The sequence below is a fragment of the Acinonyx jubatus genome, chromosome D2, assembly GCF_027475565.1.
Source record: "Acinonyx jubatus isolate Ajub_Pintada_27869175 chromosome D2, VMU_Ajub_asm_v1.0, whole genome shotgun sequence".
Lineage (NCBI taxonomy): Eukaryota > Metazoa > Chordata > Mammalia > Carnivora > Felidae > Acinonyx > Acinonyx jubatus.
Window position 1 is genome coordinate 75693994 of NC_069393.1, and position 26038 is coordinate 75720031.

At 46.8% G+C, this 26038-nt stretch overlaps 1 long non-coding RNA gene across 4 annotated transcripts in view; it reads right to left on the reverse strand.

The window, feature by feature from the left end:
- The window catches only part of LOC113600322 (uncharacterized), a 31955-nt gene extending 10727 nt beyond the window's left edge, over positions 1-21228 (reverse strand). The window contains exons 1-3 of one of the 4 annotated variants that reach the window (XR_008292069.1): positions 20448-21227; positions 14799-16904; positions 1487-1656 (exon numbers count right to left, since the gene is read on the reverse strand). This is a non-coding gene — a long non-coding RNA (uncharacterized LOC113600322). Of the gene's footprint in view, positions 1-1486; positions 1657-14798; positions 16905-20447 lie in introns of all 4 variants that reach the window. The other 3 variants (XR_008292067.1, XR_003421329.2, XR_008292068.1) reach the window with 3 other exon arrangements.
- Between the last annotated feature and the right edge of the window lie 4810 nt (positions 21229-26038).

Genomic DNA, 26038 nt, shown 5'->3' on the forward strand with positions numbered 1-26038 from the left:
GAGTGTGGGGACGCCGAGCAACATCGCCTGGACCCCTACTCCCAACCCTACCACTGATTAGTGAACTACTTAACTTCTTTGTAGCTTGGTTTCCTTACCTATAAGGTGAGGATAAAATGGTCCATAACCTATAGGATTGCTGCAAAGGTTAAATTGGCTAATACACGGAGAATGCAGGTGTGTGGCAAATGTGAGAGAATCATTGGCTGCCATTAAAGATATCCCCCCATCAAAGGGGGCAAGTTGGACTTCAAGAAGTGAGCATAAGCTAGTCCCCTGACCCTTTCCAGACATGCTGATGTTCAGAATAAGATGTCAGACTGACCAGAACTTTGCCAATGTTAATGGATTCCAATATTGGCATCAGAGACAGCTGCAGTGTGACAATAAGACCCCAAACTTGACGTCTCTGGGCCTGGGTGGATGTCACTCCCAGTTCTGTATCTTTCTACTTTGGCGACCTTGACCCTCAGTCCTTTAAAATCTTTGAGCCTTTGCCTCTTTGTTTGTAAAATTTCACATTACCATATAGCTCCTGGGTTGTTCTCAGGTTAAATGGGAAGGAAAGACCTGGCACATTTTGGTCAGGCTTCTTTTGGTTGAGATGGCAAAGCTCTATTTAACATAAATGAGCAGAAAATGCAATGCCCTGATTGGTGGATTGTGAGGAGGGTCCATACGCAGAGCGTGGGGAAGTACAAAGATAAGGCTAGTGTCTCTTTCTCAGTTTCTCTTCTCTGTCAGGGCTACCATGTCAGCACAACCTCTCTCACTAGAGACTCACTCACAGCTTCGGTGACAGAGAAACACTGGCTTTAATGTTCTGTCCCGCTTAGGGTGGCCAACTGCCTCCCTTTGCTGGGGACAGCAGGGTTTCCCAGGACATGGAAATTTTTGTGCCCCAACTGGGAAAGTCCTGGGCAAACTGGGACAAGTTGGCCACCCTCCTCCATTCCCAAATCCAAAAGTAAGGGACTGGTTGGCCCAGCTCGGGTCAGCAGCCACCCAATATCACCTGACAGAGGCCAACAGTGCAGGTCACGCTAGAACACGTTAGTCCCTGCGACAAGCCATAAGAGTTTGGGGGGCAAGATGTCCCCTAGGATGTTAAGGGAGGGGGCAACAGACAGAGGATCCTGTAATGATCTACCATGGACCCAGGGTAGGGATTCAATGAAGGGTCCTATAGTCTTTCATTCGCCACGCATTACAATAGCCCCATTTAGGAATGTCTCTAAGACAAGACTAAGGAACTCAACAGAAACTTTTGACCCCCCCCAAAAAATACAATGGATCTGCAAATTGCAAAATCCAAAATGCAATAGGTTTACAATGGAAATCCAAAGTCAGAGCATAAGGTAAAAATCACACGGAGTCAAAATAGTCATCCACCTCTAAGCCTTGTGATCTCACTCAGCATGGTACAGCGCTCCCTTAAGAGAAGCGAGCTGAAATTGGGGCCACCTGAGGAAGAACAGGCTCTTACCAACTGTCAGAAAGTCACTTTGGGACACGGATTTCTTGGATGAAAGGTGGTGGACTAGCCTGCACAACTGAAACAGTCATTTCTCCCTAGTCCACACGTTGCAGGCAAACATGGTGATTTCAGATGCTGGAAGGTGATGAGATGTCCTGAAAAGATTAAGCGTCTAGGACCTGAGAGGGACAAACAGAAGCATTAAACAGCACCCAACCTTCAGAAATCAAAAATCATTAGGTGGATGAAATGGCGCATTTATCTTCCATAAAACAAAGAGGTGTTTGCAGTGTTTGTTCGTTTGGGTTTTTTACTTTTTTCATAAAGAACAATCTCCACTGACACTTTTATATTATTCCTCAGAACTGACCACCGCCAATAACCTATACAACAGTAGGGACAGCAGAAAGCCCATTTTGCTGGATGAAGGCACATCATTCATTCCTGTCTCCGGCCCTTTGGGCAGCGGCACACCCAGCAGGGATTCAGGACGACAAAGAGGAAGCATAAATAGCGGGATGCAGGTTGGACCAGAAAAGCATCACGGACGATTTTAGTTCCTTTCCTTACGGTAGCTGGGGAATGAGGCAATCCCCCTCAGCTATTTAAAACATGGATGAGCCGCTCCTTTTACAGAGATTGTGAGGGCAGTTTACATCTTGGGTTGGTTTTTGTTCTTCGGTGTTCCTGAACAGGTGAGGGGGTGTCAGCATCCCCAGCTTTGACCTGCTGGCCCTCTCAGAAACCTAGTCTCCACTGAAACCACTCCCCCAAAAGCCTCATCGTCAATGAAGTCTGGTCATCTCCCACGCCCCATGCAGCTTTCTTGAGACCTCCTTGACCCTCTCGAGGTGCTCAGACCACCTTACCTGAGGGGTCCTGGGTAAAGAGGTTACCACCTCTGCTGCCTCTTCCCATCAAACAGCCCACCTGGTCGTTCCACCACTTTCCCTCTCTCCAGCAGCCCCCTGTCACCAGGAAGAAGCTCCGCGGTGTCTGTGGACAGGCCCTCCTACACCGGCCTTCCCAAATCCTTGACCTCTCGTCTCCATCATTTTTCCTCACTCGCATTCCGCCACCGGGTGCCTTCACCACAGAGGGTGCTCCCTCTGATCCCAAATTCAGACCTTCCTCTCTCAGATGGGATGAGGGCTTCTCTTCCCTTCAGCTTTCTCTTTCAATGACTCCCAGCACCCTACTGAAGTGCCCTCGCAGTTCCCATTATCTACTGACCCCCCCCACACACACACACCTTTCTCCATCACTCCACCGCCCTCTATACTCAACTTGGGTTTAACACGTTATTCAAACCTTCTCCTACCAACACCCTAAACTCCTTGCCCCTTCTTCCATCTCTGTCACCAGGTGAAACTTAAATGCCAAATCCACCCAATGCTATCTTCTTCCCACGTGCACCCAGGCTACTAAGAGTGTTGGAGCAAATGGCATATCCAGAGTGGTGCCATCATGAAGTCATGCTCGCCAGCACTGTCTGGGCCTCTCGCTCTGCCTGGCATCCAACGGTGTCTCCTTGATCACGTCACCCTCCCATCCTGCGCAAGCACGATTTTAGACTTACGTTCTGCTCAAATTTCCTGTCTACACTCCACGCTCCTCACTCGCAGTGGGTGACGGAGAAACAAGAAGGAGGATGAGAAGCAAGAGGAGAATGTCCTCAGTGCCCACCAAACCCCCTACCCTGCCTGTCCTTCCCACCTTCCCTCCTCCCGCCCAAGGGGCGCCCCTTCCCCCAAGTTCAAGGCCCCAGGCTCCTCCCCATCTTAAAGACCCCATGCTCTCAGTTCAGCCCACTGCCCAACACCTGCCTGCATCTTCAACCTCTCCTTCGCTAATGACGCTTCCATCAACATTTAAGCTTCTCAAGCCTCTTATACCTTAGATTGAACAAGCCCTTCCCTAGCCCCGTGTCACGGCCAGCTGCCCCCATACCCGTAGCCTCCACGCACGGCCAGATTTCTTGAATGGGAATCCATGTTTCCCAACCCTCATCAGCGGACCATGTGAATCATAGTCATCAGGGAAGTTTAAGTTATATATAGATAATAGAGTTAGAGACAGAGAGATAGAGAGATAGAGATAGAGATATAAAGAAGCCAGATACTGAAGGCTATATATTATATGATTCCACTTATATGAGATTTCCAGAAAAGGCAAAACTATAGAAAGAAAAAGTAGATCAGTGGTTGCCTGGGGCCATGGGTGAGCAGAGATTAACTGTGAATGGGCAAGGAAACTTTTTGGGGGTGACGGAAATGTTCTAAACCTGGTTGTAGTGATGTCTGCACTATACAAATTTACGAATGTTCAGCAAACTCTATACTTAAAATGGTTGAATTCTATGATCTGTAAATTATATCTTAGTCAAGCGTGTGTGTGTGTGTGTGTGCGTGTGTGTGCAATTTTTTCACTCAGAAGGCAGAAGGAAAAAGAACCTCGAAAGCTCAGGTCTGAGGAGACCAGGCTATGGCAGACACAGGGGGTTTGCATGGAAAGAAGGTGAGCCCCGCCCTTCATCCTGGATAAAAGATTCCCAAGTGGGTGGAGCAAAATGGTTGAAGGGGACCAAGGGGTACAAACTTCCAGTTAAAAAATAACTAAGTCATGGAGGTGTCACACACAGCATGGGGAATACAGTCAAAAACATGGCATTAAAACTTTGTATGGTGATGGCTGGTAACTAGACCTACTGAGACAATCATTTCACAATCCATACAAAAGTTGAAGCACTATGTCGTACACCAGAAACTAATACACGATTGTATGTCAATCACACTTCAATTATGAAAAAGAATTCCCAAGTTGGGAGAAAGGGAGAGTCAGAAGCAAAGTAATTCAGATAGTAGCGGGTTCCTAAGAAGGAGTCCCATGTTACCCTCCCTCCACACCCCAAGATTTGAGTGTAGCAGGCAAATGAGAAAATTTAAGAACGATTTCTGGAACCCTGGAGGGGAGGGGCCTATGCCCCCATCCTGGGTGGAGCCCTGAAGAATGTGGCTAAGCTCTAGCAAAAAATGGCTGCACTATGTCTAGGCAGACAGAGTGTCAGCCCCCCAGAAAGTTCCCCTTTCCCTATCGTGGTGTGAGAGCAGCAGAAGTTTCCAGGTGCCCTGAAGGGCCACAGAGAAGCATCACACGTGGAGGGAATGAGGACAATGGACAGTGCAGCAGACATCAGCACGAACAGGTGGCGAGTAAGAGCCTGGCCCCTGCAGCTTCATAACCTTGGTGTCCCATCAGCCTCCAGATTTTCAGACCCAACCCCAGGGAAAGAGGAAAGTTGCCCTGTGTTGGCAGATTCGGTTTCTGCCATTCTGAGGTTCAAACTAGACATCCAATTGAGAATTGAGCAAAATAGAGGAATTCACCTTTGAACTTTGAGTTGCGGCGCCTCTAGGCGGAGAATTGAGTGAGGCAGCACCCGTGGGGTAAGCCAAGAGTAGGAGACTGAAATGAGACAACTGTCCCAGCTCTCCCAAGTGAATTAACCGACCAGGAACTTTGTTTTTCCTAGATTAACACGGAGAAAAAACATAGGAGCCTCTTAAAGCGACAAAGAGAGTCAGTGCTCAGCACTGAGGGTTTTTCCTCCCCCCCACCCCGCCACACCCCAAGTCAGTGCTTCAGCCTTATTGGGTGCCAGAGAATGTGGTGGCCGGAGAGGAGTCAATTATCTGGGAGAGATAAGGCTCAGCCTGAGAAAGTGGAGATAGAAGGAAGCTGGAGACAGTGTGGAGACAGATGCCTCTACCGTCTGCTCTGGCCTCGGCCACAGCCTTACCCCACCCCGGCGGGATCCAGGGCCCTGGAGGGATCCCCAGGGATCCCAGATCCCCAGGAGGGATCCCAGCCCTCCCCTACAGCCCGTGTGAGGACAGAACGGCATACAGGGCAGAACAAAAAGCGTCCGTCACCAAGGCAGGAGCCCGACCCTCCCACGGCCAACCTCAAACGAAATCCTGAGTCTGAGCAGGTCGACACGTGGGGTCCCGGTGCAGCAGGAGGAAGCAGGATTAGTTGAGGCAGGAGAGTGGGGCCCTCGACAGTCACGTGACTCGGAGCAAGTCACTTCTCCCTGCCTCCGTTTCCCCTCTGGAAACTGCCAGGGACAGTAGGGAGAGCGGCACAAGGGCGAGCATAGATTCTCAAGGCCACTTTCGAGAGCTGAATTCTGATTCCATTTCAGACCCGTCAAGCCAGGCCCCAGCCTCGTCCACCCACACCTCGAGGAGGAAAGGCTTTGCTAGGGGTCCCAGCCTCGTCCCACGCCGGGGCTGCTGTTTTCTTTGCTCCCTACCCTGCGTTGTCACACAGACACACGGGCAGGGCAAGTCTGAAAATATCTTTTCTCAGACAATACATTGATTAGGTTTATTTCTCTCTTCTGCGACGGAGACTAAGGGTAAGACACCAGCACCGCGCGTGGAAATGTAACCCAAGCGCTACAAAATCGACTTGTACGGTCCCGGCAGATGCAAACAGTTCCCCAGGCGGATCATTTCCTTCTCCTCTTACGAGGAAGCATCACCCCACAAATGCATACACGCTGGGTCTTGGCAATTCATTAGCGCTACCTTCCCAGCCTGAAGCTGTGGGTCTGTCTCCCGCGTCACCTGAAAAATCAATAAGGAAGCAACAGCTGAGCTCCCAGTCCTTCCTGGGCAAGCAGAGGAGTGTTAGCGAGGCTTATCGCTGGGAAGCTGGAGCCTGGGTGGCAATCCTGAGTCCAGCCACCAACCCCCACGTTAGAGGACCCACTCCCGGACACGTCCTTCTCTGGGTCTTTTTCTTTTTCACGGCGAGCAACTTACTTATTTAACAAACCTGGACTAGTCCGCTTGGAAGTTTCGCTCCAACCACGGTTGGGATATATATATATATATATATATATGTATATATATATATTTTTTTTTTCTAACTTTCAGACAGCCACTGTAACAAAAATTCACACCAGCACAAGACTCCTCTTTTGGCAAGGCACCATAGCCATTCCATTCCAATCGACTCAGGCTGCTGAACTGGATATTTTGAAATGGTCTAACACCCACTTTATTAACATCAGGGCTAATTTCTTTTGAAGGGAGTTTCAAGCCGCCAGGACTTCGATGCTAGGGTTAATTGGTCTGTTTGCCACTGTTTGTCAGAACTGTCTTTAACGAACATCTTCAAAGGCCGCTCGGATTCCGGCCCCCGCCTCGTCTGAAATGCCTCAAATGTCTTTATCAATGCCAAAAATGCAGTGAGTGAAAAAGGGCTTTTTACTTAATTATTTCTGAAAACCAAAAAGGGGGATTCTGCGGAGACAGATAATGAGAGTTGACACAGTGAAATTAAAATGCGTGTCCAGGCAAAGAAAGCCAAGAGGGCCGCACCCCTCCCTGGAGCCAGCACATGGGGAGCGCGTCCCGCCTGGGCCCAGGGCACCAGACGGCAGGGACGGGGGGCTTCCTTTCGTCTCTTGGAGCAGATGCCATTTCGAAACCCACGCTGATTGGGCCGCACGGGTTGCCTAGCAACCCGCAGGCCAATGGCATCTGGCTCGAAAATGCCAACATCTGCCCAGCATTTCGAGTCTAATTTTTAATTCGGACACTTAGGTCTGGAGACGGGCAAGAAAGTGTGTCTTTGGAAACTAAACCAACACTGATTTCTTGCTACGATCCCCCCCCCGCGCCCACCCCACACGCGAGTCATGGTTTATGATGCTGCTTTTCACAACCCCTCCCCCCCCCCGTCGACCTTCCTATTTCCGGTTCCCTTTGGGGGTAGAGGTGAGTAGAAAGGGGGAAGAAAGTGGGGCGGCTCCTAGGTAGCCAGAAGAAGAGGGGGGCAACGTGCCTTCCGTTTTAAACAGAATTAGGAACGCCTCAGCGCAGAAGAGGAAGATAGTTTGGTCTCCATTTTATTGCAAATTACGGTCGTGGATCCACGTCTCCGCCCAAGTCAGGTAAGAAATTAGGATATGTCTCTTGACAACCCCTACCCGATGGTGGGGCCTTGGGGCTACGCAAAGACGTTTGGGACCGCACCTGGGGAGCTCAACACTGTTTTCTTCTCCCCAGGAGAGCTGCCTTACCACCCCAAAATGAAATCAGAGACACCAACTAGCGGAGAAACTGAGACTCCCAATCCCTACTAAGGAGGTCACTTCAGGATCCCTAAACACAGCTCACATGTTGAGGATCTCGGTCTCCACTGCAGGAAACCCCGCACATGCCCGGGGCTCTGTTTTGGGCCCTGGCATTCCTTGGCAATTGCAGCCTGCAGTCCCTGCGACTAAAGTCCCAGCAATCAATATATTTGCATGTTGTTTGGGTAACAATGCAACAGAAACCCCCTGAGGGAAATCAGATTTGGAAGGAATAAGGGCGGCTCCAGAACAACACCTTTCTTTTAAAAATTCCAAATGGCATTGCAAACTGATGCAATCACTCCACCGGCCTCTGCTTGAGTGAGTACGTTAGCCTTCGCTCCTTCCAATATAGAGAGGTCAGATTACCTGCTGGAGAGCAAAGGAAGCCCTAAATCATTGGATGCAGGGGAAAAAAATTAGCCAGGAGACGCTGAGCAAGGAGGGGACCTTCAGATCTCCTTTTAGGGTAGGGTCTCTTTAACTGGACAACTTCTGGAGGGCCTTAACTGGACAGCCTCTGGCAGGAAAAAGAAAAGTGTGCTGGGGGCTTTGATTAAAATAAATAAATAGATAAAACCCATACGCATTCCCCTCCCCTTTCAGCGTAACACCCCAGCCCCTGGTGAGGTTGTGGCCATTGGTTTTTGCCAAGAGCAGGAGATCTGATTACTGTTATCTCTGCTTGCATAACTACAAATGTTATCATTACTGCTCAACTGATACGGCTCTGTTTTACAAACACAAAGGAAGACTGTATGTACCCTTGCCCTCTCACCAGAAGGGCTGATTTAAAAGAAAAAAAGAGAGAGAAGGAAAAGGAAGGGGGGGGGGGGCGGCTGGGAACCGAGAGAGGCAGACCTGCTGAATGAGCCTTTGAGAAAGAATTATGTGATAGGTTGTGTGTGTGTGTATGTGTGTGTGTGTGCTTTTTTAAAATGCTGCTGCCAAAGCTAAGAATTGAAAAGTATTCAATGGGCATCATGTCAGAAGCACAATGATTTATTTCGCTGGTTCATTTTCAAACATGAGCTTTCCCCTTATTCCCTGAAATGTGTTTTGGGCCCGAATCTTCAAAATGGGAGGAACAGAGGTTATGCAGAGAGCCCCGGGTCTGATTCAAGATAAACAAGGATCCGATTATGAATATGACAGTGGCATATCCCTGGCCTCCAAAGGGCCTCGTCTGCTTGCCCAGACTGCAGTCGCTTCTCTGTCCAAAACTGTGGGGGCGAGAAGCAGGGTCCCCTCTGGCTAACCCCCGCACCCCGCCCCACAACGGGAGCTGTGGGTTATAAGCCCTCCCAGTTCGACCACACCTATGCTGCCTGAGGCAGTCCTCCTGGTCGAGCTCCTCTAAGCCAGAGTTTACACGCGCGCGCACACACACACACACACACACACACACACACAGCTCTAACTTCAGTTTTTATAGTCAGGAGTACAGGAAATACGACTTCTTTATTTTCCTGGTGCCATCCCACAAAGTTGAAGCCTTGTCACCATTAATTCCCACTCTTCCTCCAGGATCACATCAAAGTTCCTGGAAGCTCACCCAGGCCTGGGTATAGGAGGCAGGCCAGGGAGGAGGGGGGGATCTGATGTGCAAGGGGGCCATCTCTGCAGACCACAGCTCCCAGTAAGACGGACTTTGGCTGCCCCCCATCCGCACCACTCTTGGCCATACTGGGCTGCAGAGACGCAAAGGGAAACAAAACTTTGCTCGGGCCCTCCCTTGTTCGGCTCCTCCTAGAACCCTGTGCCTCATTTTTTTAGCATTTTTTTTTTTAATTGTGATCTAATTTGCATACCATAAAATCCACCCGTTGAAAGGATAGGATTCAGTGGGTTGGGGTTATATTTGCAAAGTTGTGCAACCATCACCACTATTGAATTCCAGAACATTTCATCATCACCTCCAAAAGAAACCCCGTCTATACCTAATTTTGAACTCATCCTTTTGCATTCTGTGTTCTAAAGAGGGTCCCAAATGGCTTAAGCCTCAATCGCCGTAGAAATTAAACCCACCCCTAGATCGGAAACCTGCAAAGCAGCCTCAGGCCAGCCTCCTGCGGGCAGCAATCTCTACTCCAGAACCAGATCCACCGCGTGAGGCGGGACAGAGAACTCAGATGCCCCCACCTGCCCTCGCTTAGAAAGCAGAGGTTTCCAGGGTTTGCCACACCTTCCCCGGGGCCTTGGGAGGCTGGAGTCCCCTTCTGAAGGACCCACCTGAGGCCAAACTCTCTTTTCTTCCCTGGGGGCTCTTCCCAGTCCTGAGAACCCTGGGCCCTATCTGCTCACCTATTTCTTCTCTTAAACTCAAAAGGCAAGAATTTGCTTCTTTTGTTCTCTGAATTGTGTCTCCCTTCCCCCAAGGCTGGGAAGAGAAAGCAGTAACTGCCTCACCAAAGGTCACAAAATAACGCAAAGCAGTGGTTACCAGAACCCACCAGGGTTCATTCATCCAACAACTGGCCTGATGCACAGGAAACACACAGCCCTGGTCTTTAAGAGCTTGAAGGTCACTGCCCCTACACTTCTCAGAGGAGTGCCAAGGGTGAGGCCAAGTGGCCTGACAGCGGGGACCTTCCTTGAGCATGGTGCCATCTCCCCAGATAAGGAGGTGGCTTTATTATCTCCCTTTAAAATTGGGGGAGGTGGGTGACTGAAGGCCTGGGACCCTGTCTCCTTGCCACCACAATCTGAGGACAGTGGGGCCAAGGGCCGTGCCTGTGAGCTCCGAGCCCTACTTGGGGCATCAGGGCCCTGGGTCCTGGCCTACCAGGAAAATCATTCATTCGGGGTTATTTATTCACTTATCTCACTTTCTCAGTTTACTGTCCAGAAGTCAACAAGCTTTGGCGCTAACCCTTTGTGAGATCTCCTCTCCCTTCAGGGATACACTTGATTTATGTTTTTATTTCATTTTATCTGATTTTAAAGACTGAGAAATTGGGGCGCCTGAGTGGCTCAGTTGGTTAAGCGTCCGACTCTTGGTTTCGGCTCAGGTCATGATCTCGTGGTTTGTGGGTTCAAGCCCCGCGTCGGGCTCTGTGCTGACAGTATGGAGGCTGCTCGGGATTCTCTGTCTCCCACTCTCGCTGCCCGTCCCCTGCTCTTTCTCTCTCTCTCTCTCTCTCTCTCTCTCTCTCTCTCTCTCTCTCCCTTAAAATAAATAAATAAACATTTAAAAAAGGACTGAGAAATTAATTAGGGCACAAAAGAGCTCAGAACCCCCCCTAGGGTGGCCTAGGCCAGACACTCAAGAATCACCACTTGCTCCCCTGGGAGAAGACTGGAGAAATGATGGCATCAGTCCAGGTGGAGGAGCCCACGACCAGCGCCCTCTCTGCCAGGAAGGGCAGCCCCGAGTTTGGCTCGGGTGATGATGCCCACAGTGGCCATAGTGACAGCAGCAACTTCGCTGTGCTTGCCGTGCGAGCACAGTTCTGAGCTACCTCATGCAGAGCTCTGTTTACTCTCAGCACCATTCAACTATGAGAGAGGAACTGTTACTATCCTTATTTTGCAGATAAGGAAAAAACACAACAGAGAGATTAAAAGTTTGAGCAGTGATTTTATACTGCCTGCCTCGAGAGCCTGTTCTTAACTGCTGCTCTGTGCTTCCTCAAGCAGGGAAAGCCAAGAACGAGCCGCCCTCTGGTTCCAGGGCACAGAGATGCCCTCCTCAGCCTGGACTGAACAATGAAGTGAATTGGGGCCTCCCTCAGGTCATGACTGAACTTTTACTGCTTTGTTTGCGGTAGGAAACTGAGGATATCTGACTTCAAAAGCAACAATCTCAATTTTCTAGAGGGGGAAGATGAATCCCTACCTCACACCATATAAGCAAAATAAATTCCAGCTATACCAAAGAGTGAACAATATATTGAAATCATAAAAATACCAGGAAAAGACCATAAAATAATATTACAATATCAGAATAGGGGACACTATTATAAATAGTCACTTAGCTCAAAAATCTTAAAAAGGAAGAGGGAAGCACTTTCTCTGGAGGAGAAACGCAACATCATTAATAAAGCTAAAAAGCAAGTGATGAGCATATTACAGACATTAGCCTCCTTTGCTTTGTAAGTATCTCTTACAAAACAAAGACCAATAATCCAACAGGAAAAAAAAGGCAAAGGGTATGAAAAGTTCATAGCAAAGAAATTACAAAATATATTAAACAGTGTACAACCTTGCTCATAATAAGAACATTCCAAATTAAAACTACCCATCTGGTTGGCAAAGATCTACAAAGATTAGCAAGGATGTAGGGAAACATATCCTCGCCCAGTGCTGGAAGGCATCCACTCAGCCTCTAGGGACAAGCAATAAGGCAACAAACCTTTGATCCTACAATTCCACTTTTAGGAATTTAGCCTATAAATATGCCCACGTATGTAGGAAGTGATTATATACAAGAATGTTTATTGTATTATTGTTTTTAGTGGTAAAAGATTGGAAGTAACCCAAATATCTGAGGAGAAGCCTAGTTAATTGAACTACGGAGCAGATTGCTGTGTAGATATTTTAAAGGATGTAAGAGAATGAAAGTGGGATCCTTACCTCACACTGTATACAAAAAATTATCTCAAAATGGATCAAAGGCCTAAATGTAAGAGCTAACATGATCTCTTAAAAGAAAACATAGGAGCCAATTTTCATGAGCTTGGATTTGGTGATGGATTCTTAGTTGTGGCACTGAAAGCCCAAATGACAATGATAACAAAACTGGATCAATTGGACTTCACCAAAGTTAAAAGTTTTTCTGTATCAAAGGGCATTATCAAGAAAGTGAAAAGACAGCCCACAGAATGGGAGAAAATATTTGCAAGTCCTCTATCTGATAAGAGAGCAGTATGCAGAATATATAGAAGAACACAACTCAACAACAACAAAAACAACAACCCGATGAAAAACATGGGCAAGAATCTGAAGACGTTTCTTCCAAGAAACACGGATGGCCAATAAGCACACAAAAAGATACTCTCAGCATCATTAATCATTAGGAAAATGCAAATCAAAGCCACAAGAATCCACGTCACATCCCTACTAGGATGGCTATAATAACAATAATAATTTAAAAATGGAAAAAAGTTAGCAAGGACGTGGAACATTTGGAACCCTCATACATTGCTAGTGGAAATGTGAAATCATACAACTGCTTTGGAAAACAGTGTGATGGTTTCTCAAAAAGTAAAACATAGAATTATTATACAACTCAGCAATTCCACTCCTAGGTACATACCCAAGAGAGTTGAAAATGGGTGTTCAAATGAACTTTTGTACCTGAATGTCCATAACGGCATTACTCATACTAGCCAAAAAAGTGAAAACAACCCAATGTCGATCAGTAGGTGAATGGAGAAACCAAATGTGCTCTGTCCATACAATGGCATAGGATTCGGTATTAAAAGGGAATGGAGTTCTGATACCTGTTACAATGCAGGCGAAGCTTGAAAACATTATGCAACTGAAGAAGCCAGACACAAAGGACCAGCTGGTGTATGATGTCATGTATATGAAATGGCCGAAACAGATCCATGGAGAAGGAAGGAAGATCAAGGGTCGTTGGGCACTGGGAAGGGCAGGGCTGGGTAGTGGCCCCTTAATGGTTATGGAGTTTCACTCTGAGGTGGTGAAAACGTTCTGGAATTAGATGGTGGTGATGGTTGCAGAGCCCTGTGAATGTGCCAGTCGCCACTGAATTGTACATTGTTAGGTGGTTAAAGCAGTAAATTTTATGTTACGTAAATTTTACATCAACTAACACAAGGATGAGGAAGTCTTCTGTGTATCAATAGAAATAATCCCTGGGGCACCCGGGTGGCTCAGTCAGTTGCGTGTCTGACTCTTGATTTTGGCTCGGGTCAAGATCCCAGGGTTGTGGGATAGAACCCGTGTTGGGCTCTGCACCAAGCATGGAGCCTGCTTAAGATTCTCCCTCTGCCCCTCTCCTCCACTTGTGTGCTCTCTCTCTCTCTCTCTGGAAGGAAGGAAGGAAGGAAGGAAAAGGAAAGAGAAGAAAAGAAAGAGAAGGGAAGGAGGGGAGGGGAGGGAACAAAAAGTCCCTAAGATACGTTTTTAAGGAAAAAGAAAAAGACAAGTAGACTACTATGGAACTGTGGCTATACATGGTATCATAGGTTTTCTCTTAAATGCATTAATTGACCAAAATTGTACTTGTGTTTGTTTGTTTGGGTTTTTGGTGGGTTTTTTGTTTGTTTGTTTTTGTTTTTGTTTTAACTAGGCTCTACACTACGCCAAGCATGGGGCTTGAACTCACTACCCCTAGACCAAGAGTCGCTTCCTCTACCAACTGAGCCAGCCAGGTGCTCCTAACTGACCAAGTTTTACTAGAACTTACTTCCCCAGGACTAGCAGCAGAGAAACAGACCCACACCCCGACCATCTCCAGGCTGGGGGGAGAAACACACCCTCCCACAAGGGCAGCGTAGCCGCTCCTGGAGGCCTTGCCAAGGCCGGCCGGCCATGTTTACCCAGGGTGCCCAATCTGTCAGACTGCCACTGCTTCCCCACACTCGTGCTGGGCCGCAGCCGGCAGCCCCTGGCTGGGGCTCACACCCTCTGATGCAGCTGCAGAGAACCCATCATAAGCAGCCGAGCGGGGGGGACCTGGCAAGCGGACCAACGTGGAGCCTCGTTGTGTACATTTTCTTTCTCCGCAACCAAGGCCGACCACCAGCCAGCCGGTCTGATCCGGCGTGGTCGTTTCAGCCCAGGACAGGTGCAAAGGCAGCCTGTAACGGACCGCATATTGGTACCAGCCCCCAAGTTCATGTGTCGAAGCCCTCATCCACAATCGGATGATTTTAGGATGTGGGGCCTTTGGGAGGCGATTAGGTTTAGATGAGGTCATGAGGACGGGGGCCCATGAAGAGATTAGTGTCCTTATAAAGAGGAAATTCCTAGAGCTGCTCTCTCCACCATGTGAGGACACAGCCAGAAGACGCCACAGGAAGCAGGCCCACGCTAGATACAGAATCTGCCATCCCCTTGTTCTTGGACTGCTACATTCCAGCTCAGGGACAAACAAATGCAGTTTAAGCCACCCAGTCTATGGCATTTTGCACATCAGCCTGAACGGACCAAGACAATCTCTAAGAGTGGCCCAGAGGGAGAGCAAAATGTGCAAAGCTCTACCTGCCCGGCAGGGGTGTGGAGTCAGCATGACGTGGGAGCCCCAGCCCCTGCCCTGCCTTCCAGGGCGCCCCTCTGGTGTGAGCGGCCCTCCAGGCCAGGTGCCGTCTTCATGTCAAAAGTTAAGCATTTTTCGTAGAGCGTGGCCCAAAGCGCAAGCCAACGACGTCGCCTGGTGCTCGGCTGCAAAAGAAGAAATTTAATCCGTCCCGACACTGGAAGAAGAACTGGCTGGAGAGAACTCTTTGAGAGACAGCACAGTAGTATATTTTATGGGCACCTTCAGGCATTTTCAAGGATAGTTTTGACCATACGTGATCCTCGCCTCACGGGATGGCTTTTGAATCTAACCCCTGAGTCAGATGAGACTCCATTGTAATAAGAACAGAGTACAACCAACTTCTAGAAGATGAGAAATGGGAACATTTATTTGCTTCCCAAAGTTTCCCCTACCACCTCTCACCACCTCCTTCTAAAAGTAGGTACAGATCGCATTCGTTATGGAAGGACGAGCCTGCCTGGGTTCAAAACTTACCATGTTCCTGCTGATCGGTACACAAATCTCACCCGAATGACAATACTTATGGAAGGTAAGAAATCTTGTCCTCGCTTTATTAGTGGAGAAAAGACTCCGAAAGGCTAAGCAATTACCTGAAGGTAAATAGAAGAGTCAGTGATGGTCCCCAATCTGCGCGGTCCAAAACCCTTATTCTCCTTGATCCCTTCGCCTTCTTATCCTGGTCAAATCACACTGGTTATCTCACCCGCCTACTTTTTCCCCCTACACTAATTTACTTCACGATGCAACTTCACAACTCCTGCAGTTTACATGCAACTTCGCTCCTTCTACTCAGGCAACTTCCTTGTCTGCAAATGCTCACTGGGGAGATCTTAAGACCAACCTTACCCAGAAACTCGTTACCACACATACCCAAGCCAACCTGCTGGGTCCCTGAAACTATGCTACTGCATCATGGATCACTCTCTCCAGCAGCTTCTAAGCCATTCCACTAACATTTCTCGTCTCTTTTTAACTCCCATGGTACTCCAAACACCGCTCTCTTCCAAGACTACCTGCGGCTCTTACTATTTTCCTGTCATTGATTTCGTGCTGGGGTTTCTAACTACCCAATACAGATCCCATGCTTTCATTTCTTTTCTTTTTCTTTTTTTTTTTTTTTTGTCCTTGGAATCTGAAACATCTCCCAATTTACCACCATCTGCTACCTTAATAGGCTGTTTACCTCCCCTGTAAGACCTTGTAGCGATCCTCTTGGACTCCATCCCTAACTTTGCGCACATCGTAGGCTCTCATTAGTCTTGGTTTATAATCCAGCTTTCAATCTATTTGACAGCTCTCATCTCCAAGCCAATTTGAATTCCACTTTTCTCATAAGATTTCATAAGGCACAAATACGCTTTTTTGAACCTGGAACAAATTACATCTAGTACATTCCCTCTGTCCACTCCCTTTATAATTGGAAGAAAGAAGAAGAAAAAAAAAGAACATCAGTCTGGTGCGTTTGCTACAAAGTCACTGGTTCTTTCTGTTCATTGAAGTCTCAGGTTTGCATGACTATCTCTAGGGAGTTCCCTCTGTCACATAGCACGATGTGTCTCCCTCCAGCCCCTCTCTGCCCCGGCACACGCATTAGCAGATCTGAATCACGCACAATGCAGTTGTGCCCAAATGCATAACGAAGGAGATAAATCAATAAAGCAGACAGTTTTATAACCCGAACAGCCAACATCACTTACAGCCGGAGGTGACTGGTGAGTTCTTCAGTGTAGAAAACAACTTACCACTTGATTTTTTTGCTGTTGTCACATGAAATGGTCATTGTTGCATCAAATGCAATCGGTCGTCCTCTGTTTCTTTCTTCACGGGTCCCGTGCAAAGAGGTGGAGGGGGCAGGAAGGAAGGTTGGCATTTCTTAAGCTCTTCCTGTGTATCAAGTCCTGAGCGAGGGGTTGGCTTCCTACGCTTGATCTCAGTGATGTTTTCAATGTAGCTTCATCGGCATCACCTGAAGATATTGGTAAAGAGGCGGCTTCCAGACTCGCTCCCAGATTTTCTCAGTCAGTAGCTCTGGGCTGAGGCCCAGGAATCTGTTTTTCAAAAGTGAAAAGCTTTCCTGATTACAAAGTGAACTGGGGAAGCACCGAATTCTCAAAGTGGCCCAGAAATGTCCATTTCAACCTTTATTGTCAGTCATTTGTTGGATGAGGAGGCTAACATGCAGAGAGCTTAAATCATTTGCCCGGCATCAGAGAGAGGGACGTGAAAGCCCAACATCAAAGATGAGTCCATAGGACTCTGGGACCCATCTTCGCTCCGTGATTCCATACAGCCTCCATTTTGATGGGAAATTTAATTCTTTGTTGTTGTAATAGGAGATACCACAGCCTCATTTTTATGAAAGTGAATATTCAGCACTGCCAAAGACATGTCGTGGACACTAATGTGCATAGCTGCATTATTCACAATAGCCAAAATGCAAAATCACCCAAGTGGTTGGAATGGATGGAAGATGAATGGGATGATCGGGAGATGAATGGAATATATATAAATTTTTTGTAATATTATATTTATAATACAAGATAATATATTTTATATTATTATACTAATTATATTTTATATCATATACATAATATTACATGTATTATTTATAATACAAGATCATATATTTTATATTATTATATTGTTTTATATTTTATATCATATAATATTATATGTATTATTTATAATACAAGATCATATATTTTATATTATTATTATATTGCTTTATGTTTTATATCATATATAATATTCCATGTATTATTTATAATACAAGATCATATATTTTATATTATTATATTGTTTTATATTTTATATCAGATATAATATATGTATTATTTATAATACAAAATCATATATTTTATATTATTATATTGTTTTATATTTTATATCATATTATATGTATTATTTAGAATACAAGATCATATATTTTATATTATTATGTTGTTGTATATTTTATATCATATATATTATATGTATTATTTATAATGCAAAATAATATATTTTATATTATTATATTGTTTTATATTTTATATCATTTATATAATATTATATGTATTATTTATAATGCAAAATAATATATTTTACATTATTATTATATTGTTTTATATTTTATATCATATATAATATATGTATTGTTTATAATACAAAATAATATATTGTATATTATTATATTGTTTTATATTTTATATCATATATATAATATATATATAATTCCTCCATAAAAATGAATAAAATTCTGATATATGTTACAACATGGATGAACCTTGAAAACTTATGCTAAGGGAAATAAGTCAGACACAAAAGTTCCAATATCCTATGATTCTGCTCCTATGAAGTGCCCAGAATAGGCAGATTCATAGAGACAGAAAGGGACTAGAGGTTAGCGGGGACAGGGAGAGTTACTGCTTAATGGGCAGAGTTTCTGTTTAGAGTCGCGAATGGTGGTGATGGTTATGCAACATTGTGAATGTACTTCATGCTCCTGAATTTCACACTTAAAAATGGTTAAAATGGTAAAATTTGTGTTCTGTGTGTCTTACCACAATAAAAAAGCAGAGCCTGCTTCGGATTCTGTGTCTCCTTCTCTCTCTGCCCCTCCCCTGCTTGTCCTCTGTCTGTCTCCCTGAAATAAACAAACATTAAAAAAAAATTAAAAACAAGAAGAGTGGGGCTATGAAGTAAGCCTCAGAGACTTTCTTCCAGTCGCCCCTAAAGTTGAATGAAAACCGTATTTCTGGTTAATTGAGATCTCCATTTCATCATCGCATCACTGTATGTTACTCTTAGTGCATTTTTCCCGAGACGAAGAAAGGGAGGGAGCATTTTGGTGGGCAGGGGATAAAGTTAGCCTGTTCCTGAGACCCTGCAGCTGCTTGGCCCCAGGGATCTCCCCTTCGGTTCTTGGGGTTGCCCCCCCCCCTTTTAATAGGGTCCATTTTTCGAGGAAATTTATGGCCCCTGCCACACAAGGATTCCTGACGACCATGGCACACATTTTTTAAAATATTTATCTATTTTTGAGAGAAAGAGACAGAGCATGAGTGGGAGAGGGGCAGAGAGAGAGGGAGACACAGAATCCGAAGCAGGCTCCAGGCTCTGAGCTGTCAGCACAGAGCCGACGCGGGGCTCGAACTCACGAGCTGTGAGATCGTGACCTGAGCTGAAATCAGACGGCCAATCCACTGAGCCACCTAGGTGCCCCAGAAGTCAGTTAAACATTTAACTCTTTTTTAAAAAATTTTTAAAAATGTTTATTTTTGAGAGAGAGACAGAGCATGAGCAGGGGAGGGGCAGAGAGAGAAGGAGATAGAATCTGAAGCCGGCTCCAGGCTCTGAGCTGTCAGCACAGAGCCTGACATGGGGCTTGAACTCACACACCATGAGATCATGACCTGAGCCGAAGTCGGATGCTTCCCAACTGAGCCACCCAGGTGCCCCTGCACATGTTTGATTAAATGATTGTTAAAAACTGTGTAAAAAAAAAAAAAATTTAGCTTGAGATATAATTGACAAATAAAAATTATATACATTTATTTATATATATAAGATGTACAACTTGATGTTTGATATATATATATATATATACACATTGTGAAATGGTCACCACAATCAAGCTAATTAAAATATTCGTCACCTTACACGGTTACCTTTGTGTGTGGGCACGTGTGTGATGAGAACACTTAGGATCTCCCCTCTTCGAAAATGCAAATTTTTAAAAACATATTATTGACTATGGTCACTGTGATCTGCATTAGATCCCTGCAACTTACGCTTCTCGCGCAACTAAAAGTTTGTGCGCTTTGAACGACGTCTCCCCATTATCCCCACTGCACAGCCCGTGGCAACCGCCATTTAGCTCTGTGTTTTCTGTGAGTTTGACTACCTTGGATTCCACATATGAGTGAAGTCATGTAACAATTGTTGTTCTGTATTTGGCTGATGTCACTTAGCATAATGTCCTCCAGATTCATCCATGTTGTCACAAATGGCAAGATTTCCCTTTATTTTTTTAACAGGTAGTGGGTTTTTTTTAATGTTTTTATTTTTATTTTTGTGAGGGAGAGAGAGACAAAGAGAGAGACAGAGTGTGAGTAGGGGAGGGGCAGAGAGAGAAGGAGACACAGAATCTGAAACAGGCTCCAGGCTCTGAGCTGTCAGCGCAGAGCCCGATGTGGGGCTTGAACCCACGAACTGTGAGATCATGACCTGAGCTGAAGTCGGACACTTAACTGACTGAGCCACCCAGGTGCCTTAAGATTTCCTTTTATAAGGCTGAATAATATTCCTCTCTGTGTGTGTGTGTGTGTGTGTGTGTGTGTATCACATTTTCTTTATCCACTTGTCAACAGACATTTAGAAAATTAAAAACATATTTAAACCCTCTGATCCCGGGAAAAGGCATTCCATGCCAATTTAAACCAAACGCAAAGTTTTCCTTTGTGAAGGAAGTATCTCATCTGAGATACAGAGTGCCCAGCACGGATGATGCTAAGACCCCTTTTACAGCTCTGGAGCCTTCTCATTCAAAGACAAGATGAGAACAGGAGATAGAGAAGGGAGGGTTAGGGGATCATTCAAAGTAGTTAACTTACTTTTTAAATTCAGTTTGAGGAGTTATTTAAGGGCGTGTTCTTCTTTTTTGGGTTTTTCTAGACAATTCGTACCTCCAAGCAAAATGTGACCGCATCCTCCAGATCAAAGCTCCTGCAAAAGGAGGCCCGATAAAGTAGATTCTAGGTACATGGCAGTTACGGCTTGCGTGCTTCTGCAATCTGTTCTTTCTGAGGAAGCCAGCCAGCAAGCATCTGCGTGCAGGCCCAGCACTTAGTCTTTGCAGAGGGAGTTCAGGGTGAAGAAGAAATGCAGTGATAGCGGGTCCCCATTAATCCTGGGGCCGTGCGTCCGTTTGATCGCAGCGAACGTTGCGGTGAGGGACATCCATCCCGGGTGGAACGTGCGCAGGCCGATTTAACACCACACCGAAGCAAGACATCGTTAATCTAGGCCCGCAAGGGGGTCAACATTAGATCTCCCGAGAGCCCAGAAGAGAAGGCTCAAAGCAAGGCGTTCTAAAGCAGCAGCAGGAATTGCGTGGGCTTTAAGTAAACTGCGGGTTTTGTTAGAAATATGTTTGGTCCTCTTTTAATAGTTAACCTGACCCCAGCTCAGGAATCCAAGATACTGAGTAGTCTATTGTGCACCTGGACCAAACTTTCAAAACCTTAATTACTTATAATCTTGGTTTCAGTAATAATCTCAGCAATGCTGGTCTAACCTTCCTCTTTCACTGCTCCCAGATGCTCCACACCAGCATCTATCTTATCTCCAGCAGGACACTTCTGTTGTTTTTTTTTTTTTTTTTTTTTATGATTTCAAAACATAGCTTGAAAATGTCTCCATTTTATCTCGGAGCAGAAGCAGTGTCATTTGCCAGCCCAAATGTTCTCAGTAACAGTTTCCCTGCTCACTCGGGGGCCACGGCTGCTTCTTTCAGCCCGGCCAGCCTCCTGCTGAGACAGAAATACAACTCATTTAGGTCAATGATTAAATTGAAAGTTATAATATCACTAATTAAGTGCGAGCAAAGAGAAAACCGAAAGGCAAACCCCCAAACAAACAAACAAATAAACAGGTTCTTTGAGAGGGTCGCCGCGGCACCTGTGCTCCCAAACGGTACCCCCTCTATGCCCCCACCCGAAAGCAGAAAGTCTCAGGAAAGCCTTTGAGAAGGCCTCCCCCGTGCCTTGTCACTAGGGTCTCCGCTTTCAATCTCAGAACAACCACTTATTGTCTCCGAAGCACTTTTTTTTTTTTTCTTAGAGCCTGTGTGCTCATTGGACTGTGGAAGGAACTTTCCAGAGTCAAGCGCATTTCTTGAGACTGCCAGCCTGGAAGGAGCTGGGGAAGAAAACGGGCCCTGGGGGCGGGGGCGGGAGAAATTGAGGCGATCACATTGAGAAGGATTCCTAATGCATGTAACTCAGGTGCGGTGAAGTCAGGGGACAGCTCTGGAGAGTAAAATGGCCATCGAGGTCAGGCATATGGTAGGGGCAAGGCCAGGACTAGGGTGCCTCTCTGGCCTCACCCTAGTCCTGGCCCTGGATCCACAGATGCCCAGGGACCAAGGAGAGCAAGAACAGATTCCATTCTCCAACAGGGCTTGTTTAAAACAAGACTTGGGGTGGGGCGGGCTGGCGCGTCACAGCAAGCCCAGGCCTGTCCGCCCGACTTGGCAATGAACTAGCAGTTCACACACCTCAGCTAGGCACGTCCTCCAACCCATCCCGCAATCACCAAACGCCTCCCTGTTGATTCCCACCCCAAGTGGCCCGGAGAGAAGAGCTGGGGCTCTCACCCAGACGCTCTCCCCGACTCCAGGAGGCTCCCCAGCCATAGATAGAGTGTCCCTGCTTCATTGTGGTTTAGAGGGCCCATCATCCCCGTGATGATGCGCTGATAGTTCCCAAGTAATTAAACAACACTAGGAGTCTTTTACACAATCCTCTAATGACTAGTCTTACCACCAGAATTACACCCTACAAAGCCTAGCTGATGCTACTGTAGACTCTTGGGAGCTACAGAGAATGGGAGAAAGATCCCAAGAGAACATCGCGTCTGCAGTCATGATGTGGGAGTGGGTACAGTTTCCCAGTCTGGTGGCACAGCCGGGACAGCAATTCAGGGGTTTCCGTTGGACCACCCCAGCCCCCAAAACCACAGGGCCTCTGGCTAACATCCAGACTGGCAGGGCTGTTTTGTATTGTTTTTGTCTTGTTTAGTGTCTTAGCTTTACGGAAAAATGGTCGGAAAGTACAGAGTTCCACAGAACCACTGACCCTCCCTCTATATTCCCCCCTATTATTAACATCTTGCATTCATGTGGCTCATTTGTTCTAATCGATGCACTGATATTGATACATTATTATTAACTAAAGTCCTAGTTCGCATTAGGGCTCACTCTTGGGGCCGGAGATTCTGTGGGTTTTGGCAAACGTGTGATGACTTGTGTCCACCATTACGCAGAATCATACAGAACAGTTTTACTGTCCTAAAAATCCCCTGTGTTCCACTTACTCATCCTCCCACCTCCCCACGCCAACGGGGATACTTTCTGATGCCCAATTTACGAGAGAAACTTGTGTGTTTTTCTGTATTTTCCCTTGAAAATAAACGTCGGTGATTCGCTCGGGTCATAGGATCATTAGAAAGCTGAGCTCACAAATTCTTGCGAAGACTGGGCAAGAATACATGGCACCTCCCGTGTCCCCTGTACAGCATGGAGAACGTAGGCTACTCACCGGACCATAGCAGCCTCTCTCCATGACTCGGTGGCAGAACCAAGCTCAGTGGCTGCCCACGTTCCAACCCTCATGTTACCCAACAACAGGTGGGAGCCCAAGCCGTCCAGACCGTGCTGAAGACGAGTAGTACCCAGAGACTGTGAGAAAGCCAAGAGAAGACAGAGCTGACCGACTTAGAACAGCGGTTCTCAAAGTATTGCCCAGGCACCCCTGCGGGGGTCCCTGAGATCTTTCCAGGGGTTCGTGGGTTCAAAACAATGTCCCTGACAACGCTAAGGAGTGATTTGCCTTCTTCACTCTCACTGTCTCAGAAGTGGATGGTGTTTTCCAGAGGCTAGGTGATCTGTGGTATTGGGACAGGTCAAATGCAGAAGCAGCTAGAAGAATCCAACTGTCTTCTATGAAAGCCGATAATAAAGAGTTGTAAAATGCTAAATAATGCCACTTTTCACTGTCTTTTTGTTCTGGAAAACATCATTAATTTTCATTTTCAGAGTCACGGGTGTTATATATGTGATGGGTTTATTATTGCTACTTTATGTGAAATACATACGTTTATGTCTTTCTCAGCTTTAATTTCTAATATGATAAATATTGACAGCTATAACCCATGCCAACAAGAGCTTTTTTAGAATCCTCAATCATTTTTAAGAGTGTGAAGGAGCCTGAGATCGGAGTTTGACAACCACTCATATACAGCAAAGGATCTGGAGTCAGACAGACCTGGGCTAAAAACCCAATTCTGCCATTTGGATGAGTTATTCACCACCAACAACCCCCCCACCGCCCCAGCCACCCACCCACCTAGAGCCTTGGCTGCTTTATCTGTAAATGGTGATAATAATGTTTATTTCATGGGGAGGCTGCAAAGATTAATGACCTGACGTGTGAAGGAGCGCTCTGCGTGGTCCCTGGCATAGATGAGACAGTCAATAGGCAGGAAGAGAAGGAGGAGGAAGAAAGTTCAAAACTTAGTCCTCATTCTCACAATGTACGCACAGCGGGGCTGTTCCCATACCGCTCAGGCTGTGCGTGAAACAGTACATGACCAAAGGGGCCCTCTCCCCCTCTGTGTGCTACGAGCAATGGTAGGCTGAAGCTGGGGGGACTTGCGGGACAGGAGGGTTTCCATGAGCAGAAGGGAAGGGTATTCCTCTTCTGCTCTTGTCGGGGAGGGAATAGCATGATGAAGGCTGGGGAGGAGCAGTGGGTAGGGCCGCCTCATGGGACATTGAGCGGACGGGCCAGCCAGCTCACGCGCACACCCAGGCACATCTGTGCACACATGTCCGTGTTGAATGAGCAGATAGCCATGAACGTGATCACATCCAAATTCAAGCTTCTTGCACAATCATAACATAATTAACAGGAACTCGGTGCATCGCGGCCTCGTGAACACGCAGTTGCCAACCTTTTTCCTCGGTTGCTTCTCAACCCTTGTCTGCTTACCCAAATCCCAGGTCCCACCCAGAGATCTGGATATAACGGGTCTGAGGCAGAATCCAGACTTCTGTACTTTTACACCCGTTCCAGATGTGCACCCAGAGGAGAGTCCTCCTGCGCAATCCGGGCAGGTACCCAACAAAGATTTGAGAGTTTCTGCTTTAGGAGCATGTCGGTAACATAACTGGACAGATGAGGCATAGGGAGAGGTGGCCAGGCCACTCTGCTATGCGTGCAGAAGGCTCTGGCCGCGGGAAGCAAGACCGGCAAGAAAAATCCCAGGAAATGAGAGAGAGAAGAGAGTGTGCTGAGGCATCACTGGGATCTCAGCAGGAATGAGATGGCACACTTAAGATAGGATCATTCCAGAAGGGCTGTGGGAGCCCCAAGGATGGTGCCGGAGCACGGCAACAGCATGGCCCTTACTACCCCCGGGTGCAGTTACTGTACCCCCGGGGAGCCTCATGTGGTAAGGCGATCTTGAGAGGAGCAGAAGCCTGGGATCAAGGGGCAATGGCAGCCTGAGGTGACCTCACAGGGTGGTAGCTAGGGATGTAAATGGGAGGCATAGATATCCCCAATTCTTTCTTCCCTTCCACTGGTCCCAAATCTAATGGAAACCAACGATCTACTTGTGTGTCCATACAGGTCAGCCCTTGGGGCAGGAAGAGGTGGAGAGGGTGGGGAGTGGTTCCTGGGGAGAAAATGGGAGATGCCAGCCCAGTTCCAATGGTCGGAGAAGGACTGTGAGCAACTATTACACATCTGCCTAGCTCTGGAGGAGGTGATGTGCTGCGGTCCACACCGAAAGGTCTATCAGCAACCCTGGTCACACGACGGGCACGACTTGCCAGCCTGTGCCGGCCACTTCTCCCACAGCACCTGGAGCCCCCACAACCCCAACCCCCAAGCGGGAATTGTCACGTGTGGACCCTGAGGCTCTGAGAAATTAAATAGTCTGCCTGAAAATGCAGGGCTAGACAACCACCAGGCAGGATTCAAACCCAGATCTGTGGAGCGAGAGCTTGGGCTCTGTCCGTCCCATCACCTGCCTCTTCCCAGAAGAGAAGGTACGTGAGTATGGAATAAGAAGAAGTCTCCTCGGGCACCGCATCCTAAAGCTAAAATACATTCGATCCACGAACAACATGGGGATTAGGGGCACTGACCCTCCCCCCGAAGAGTCAAAAACGTGCCTATCAATTTTGGATTTCCCCAAAACGTAAATGCAAATAGCTTAACCGTTGACACACATTTTGCATATCATATGTATTCGATGCTATATTCTTACAATAAAGTAAGCTAGAGAGAGGAAAACGTTCTTGGAAAATCACAGGGAAGAGAAAACACACTGATGGTACCGTGCTGTAAAAAATCCACATGTACGTGGGCCCGCACAGTTCAAACCTGTGTTGGTCAAGAGTCAACTGGTTATAAGT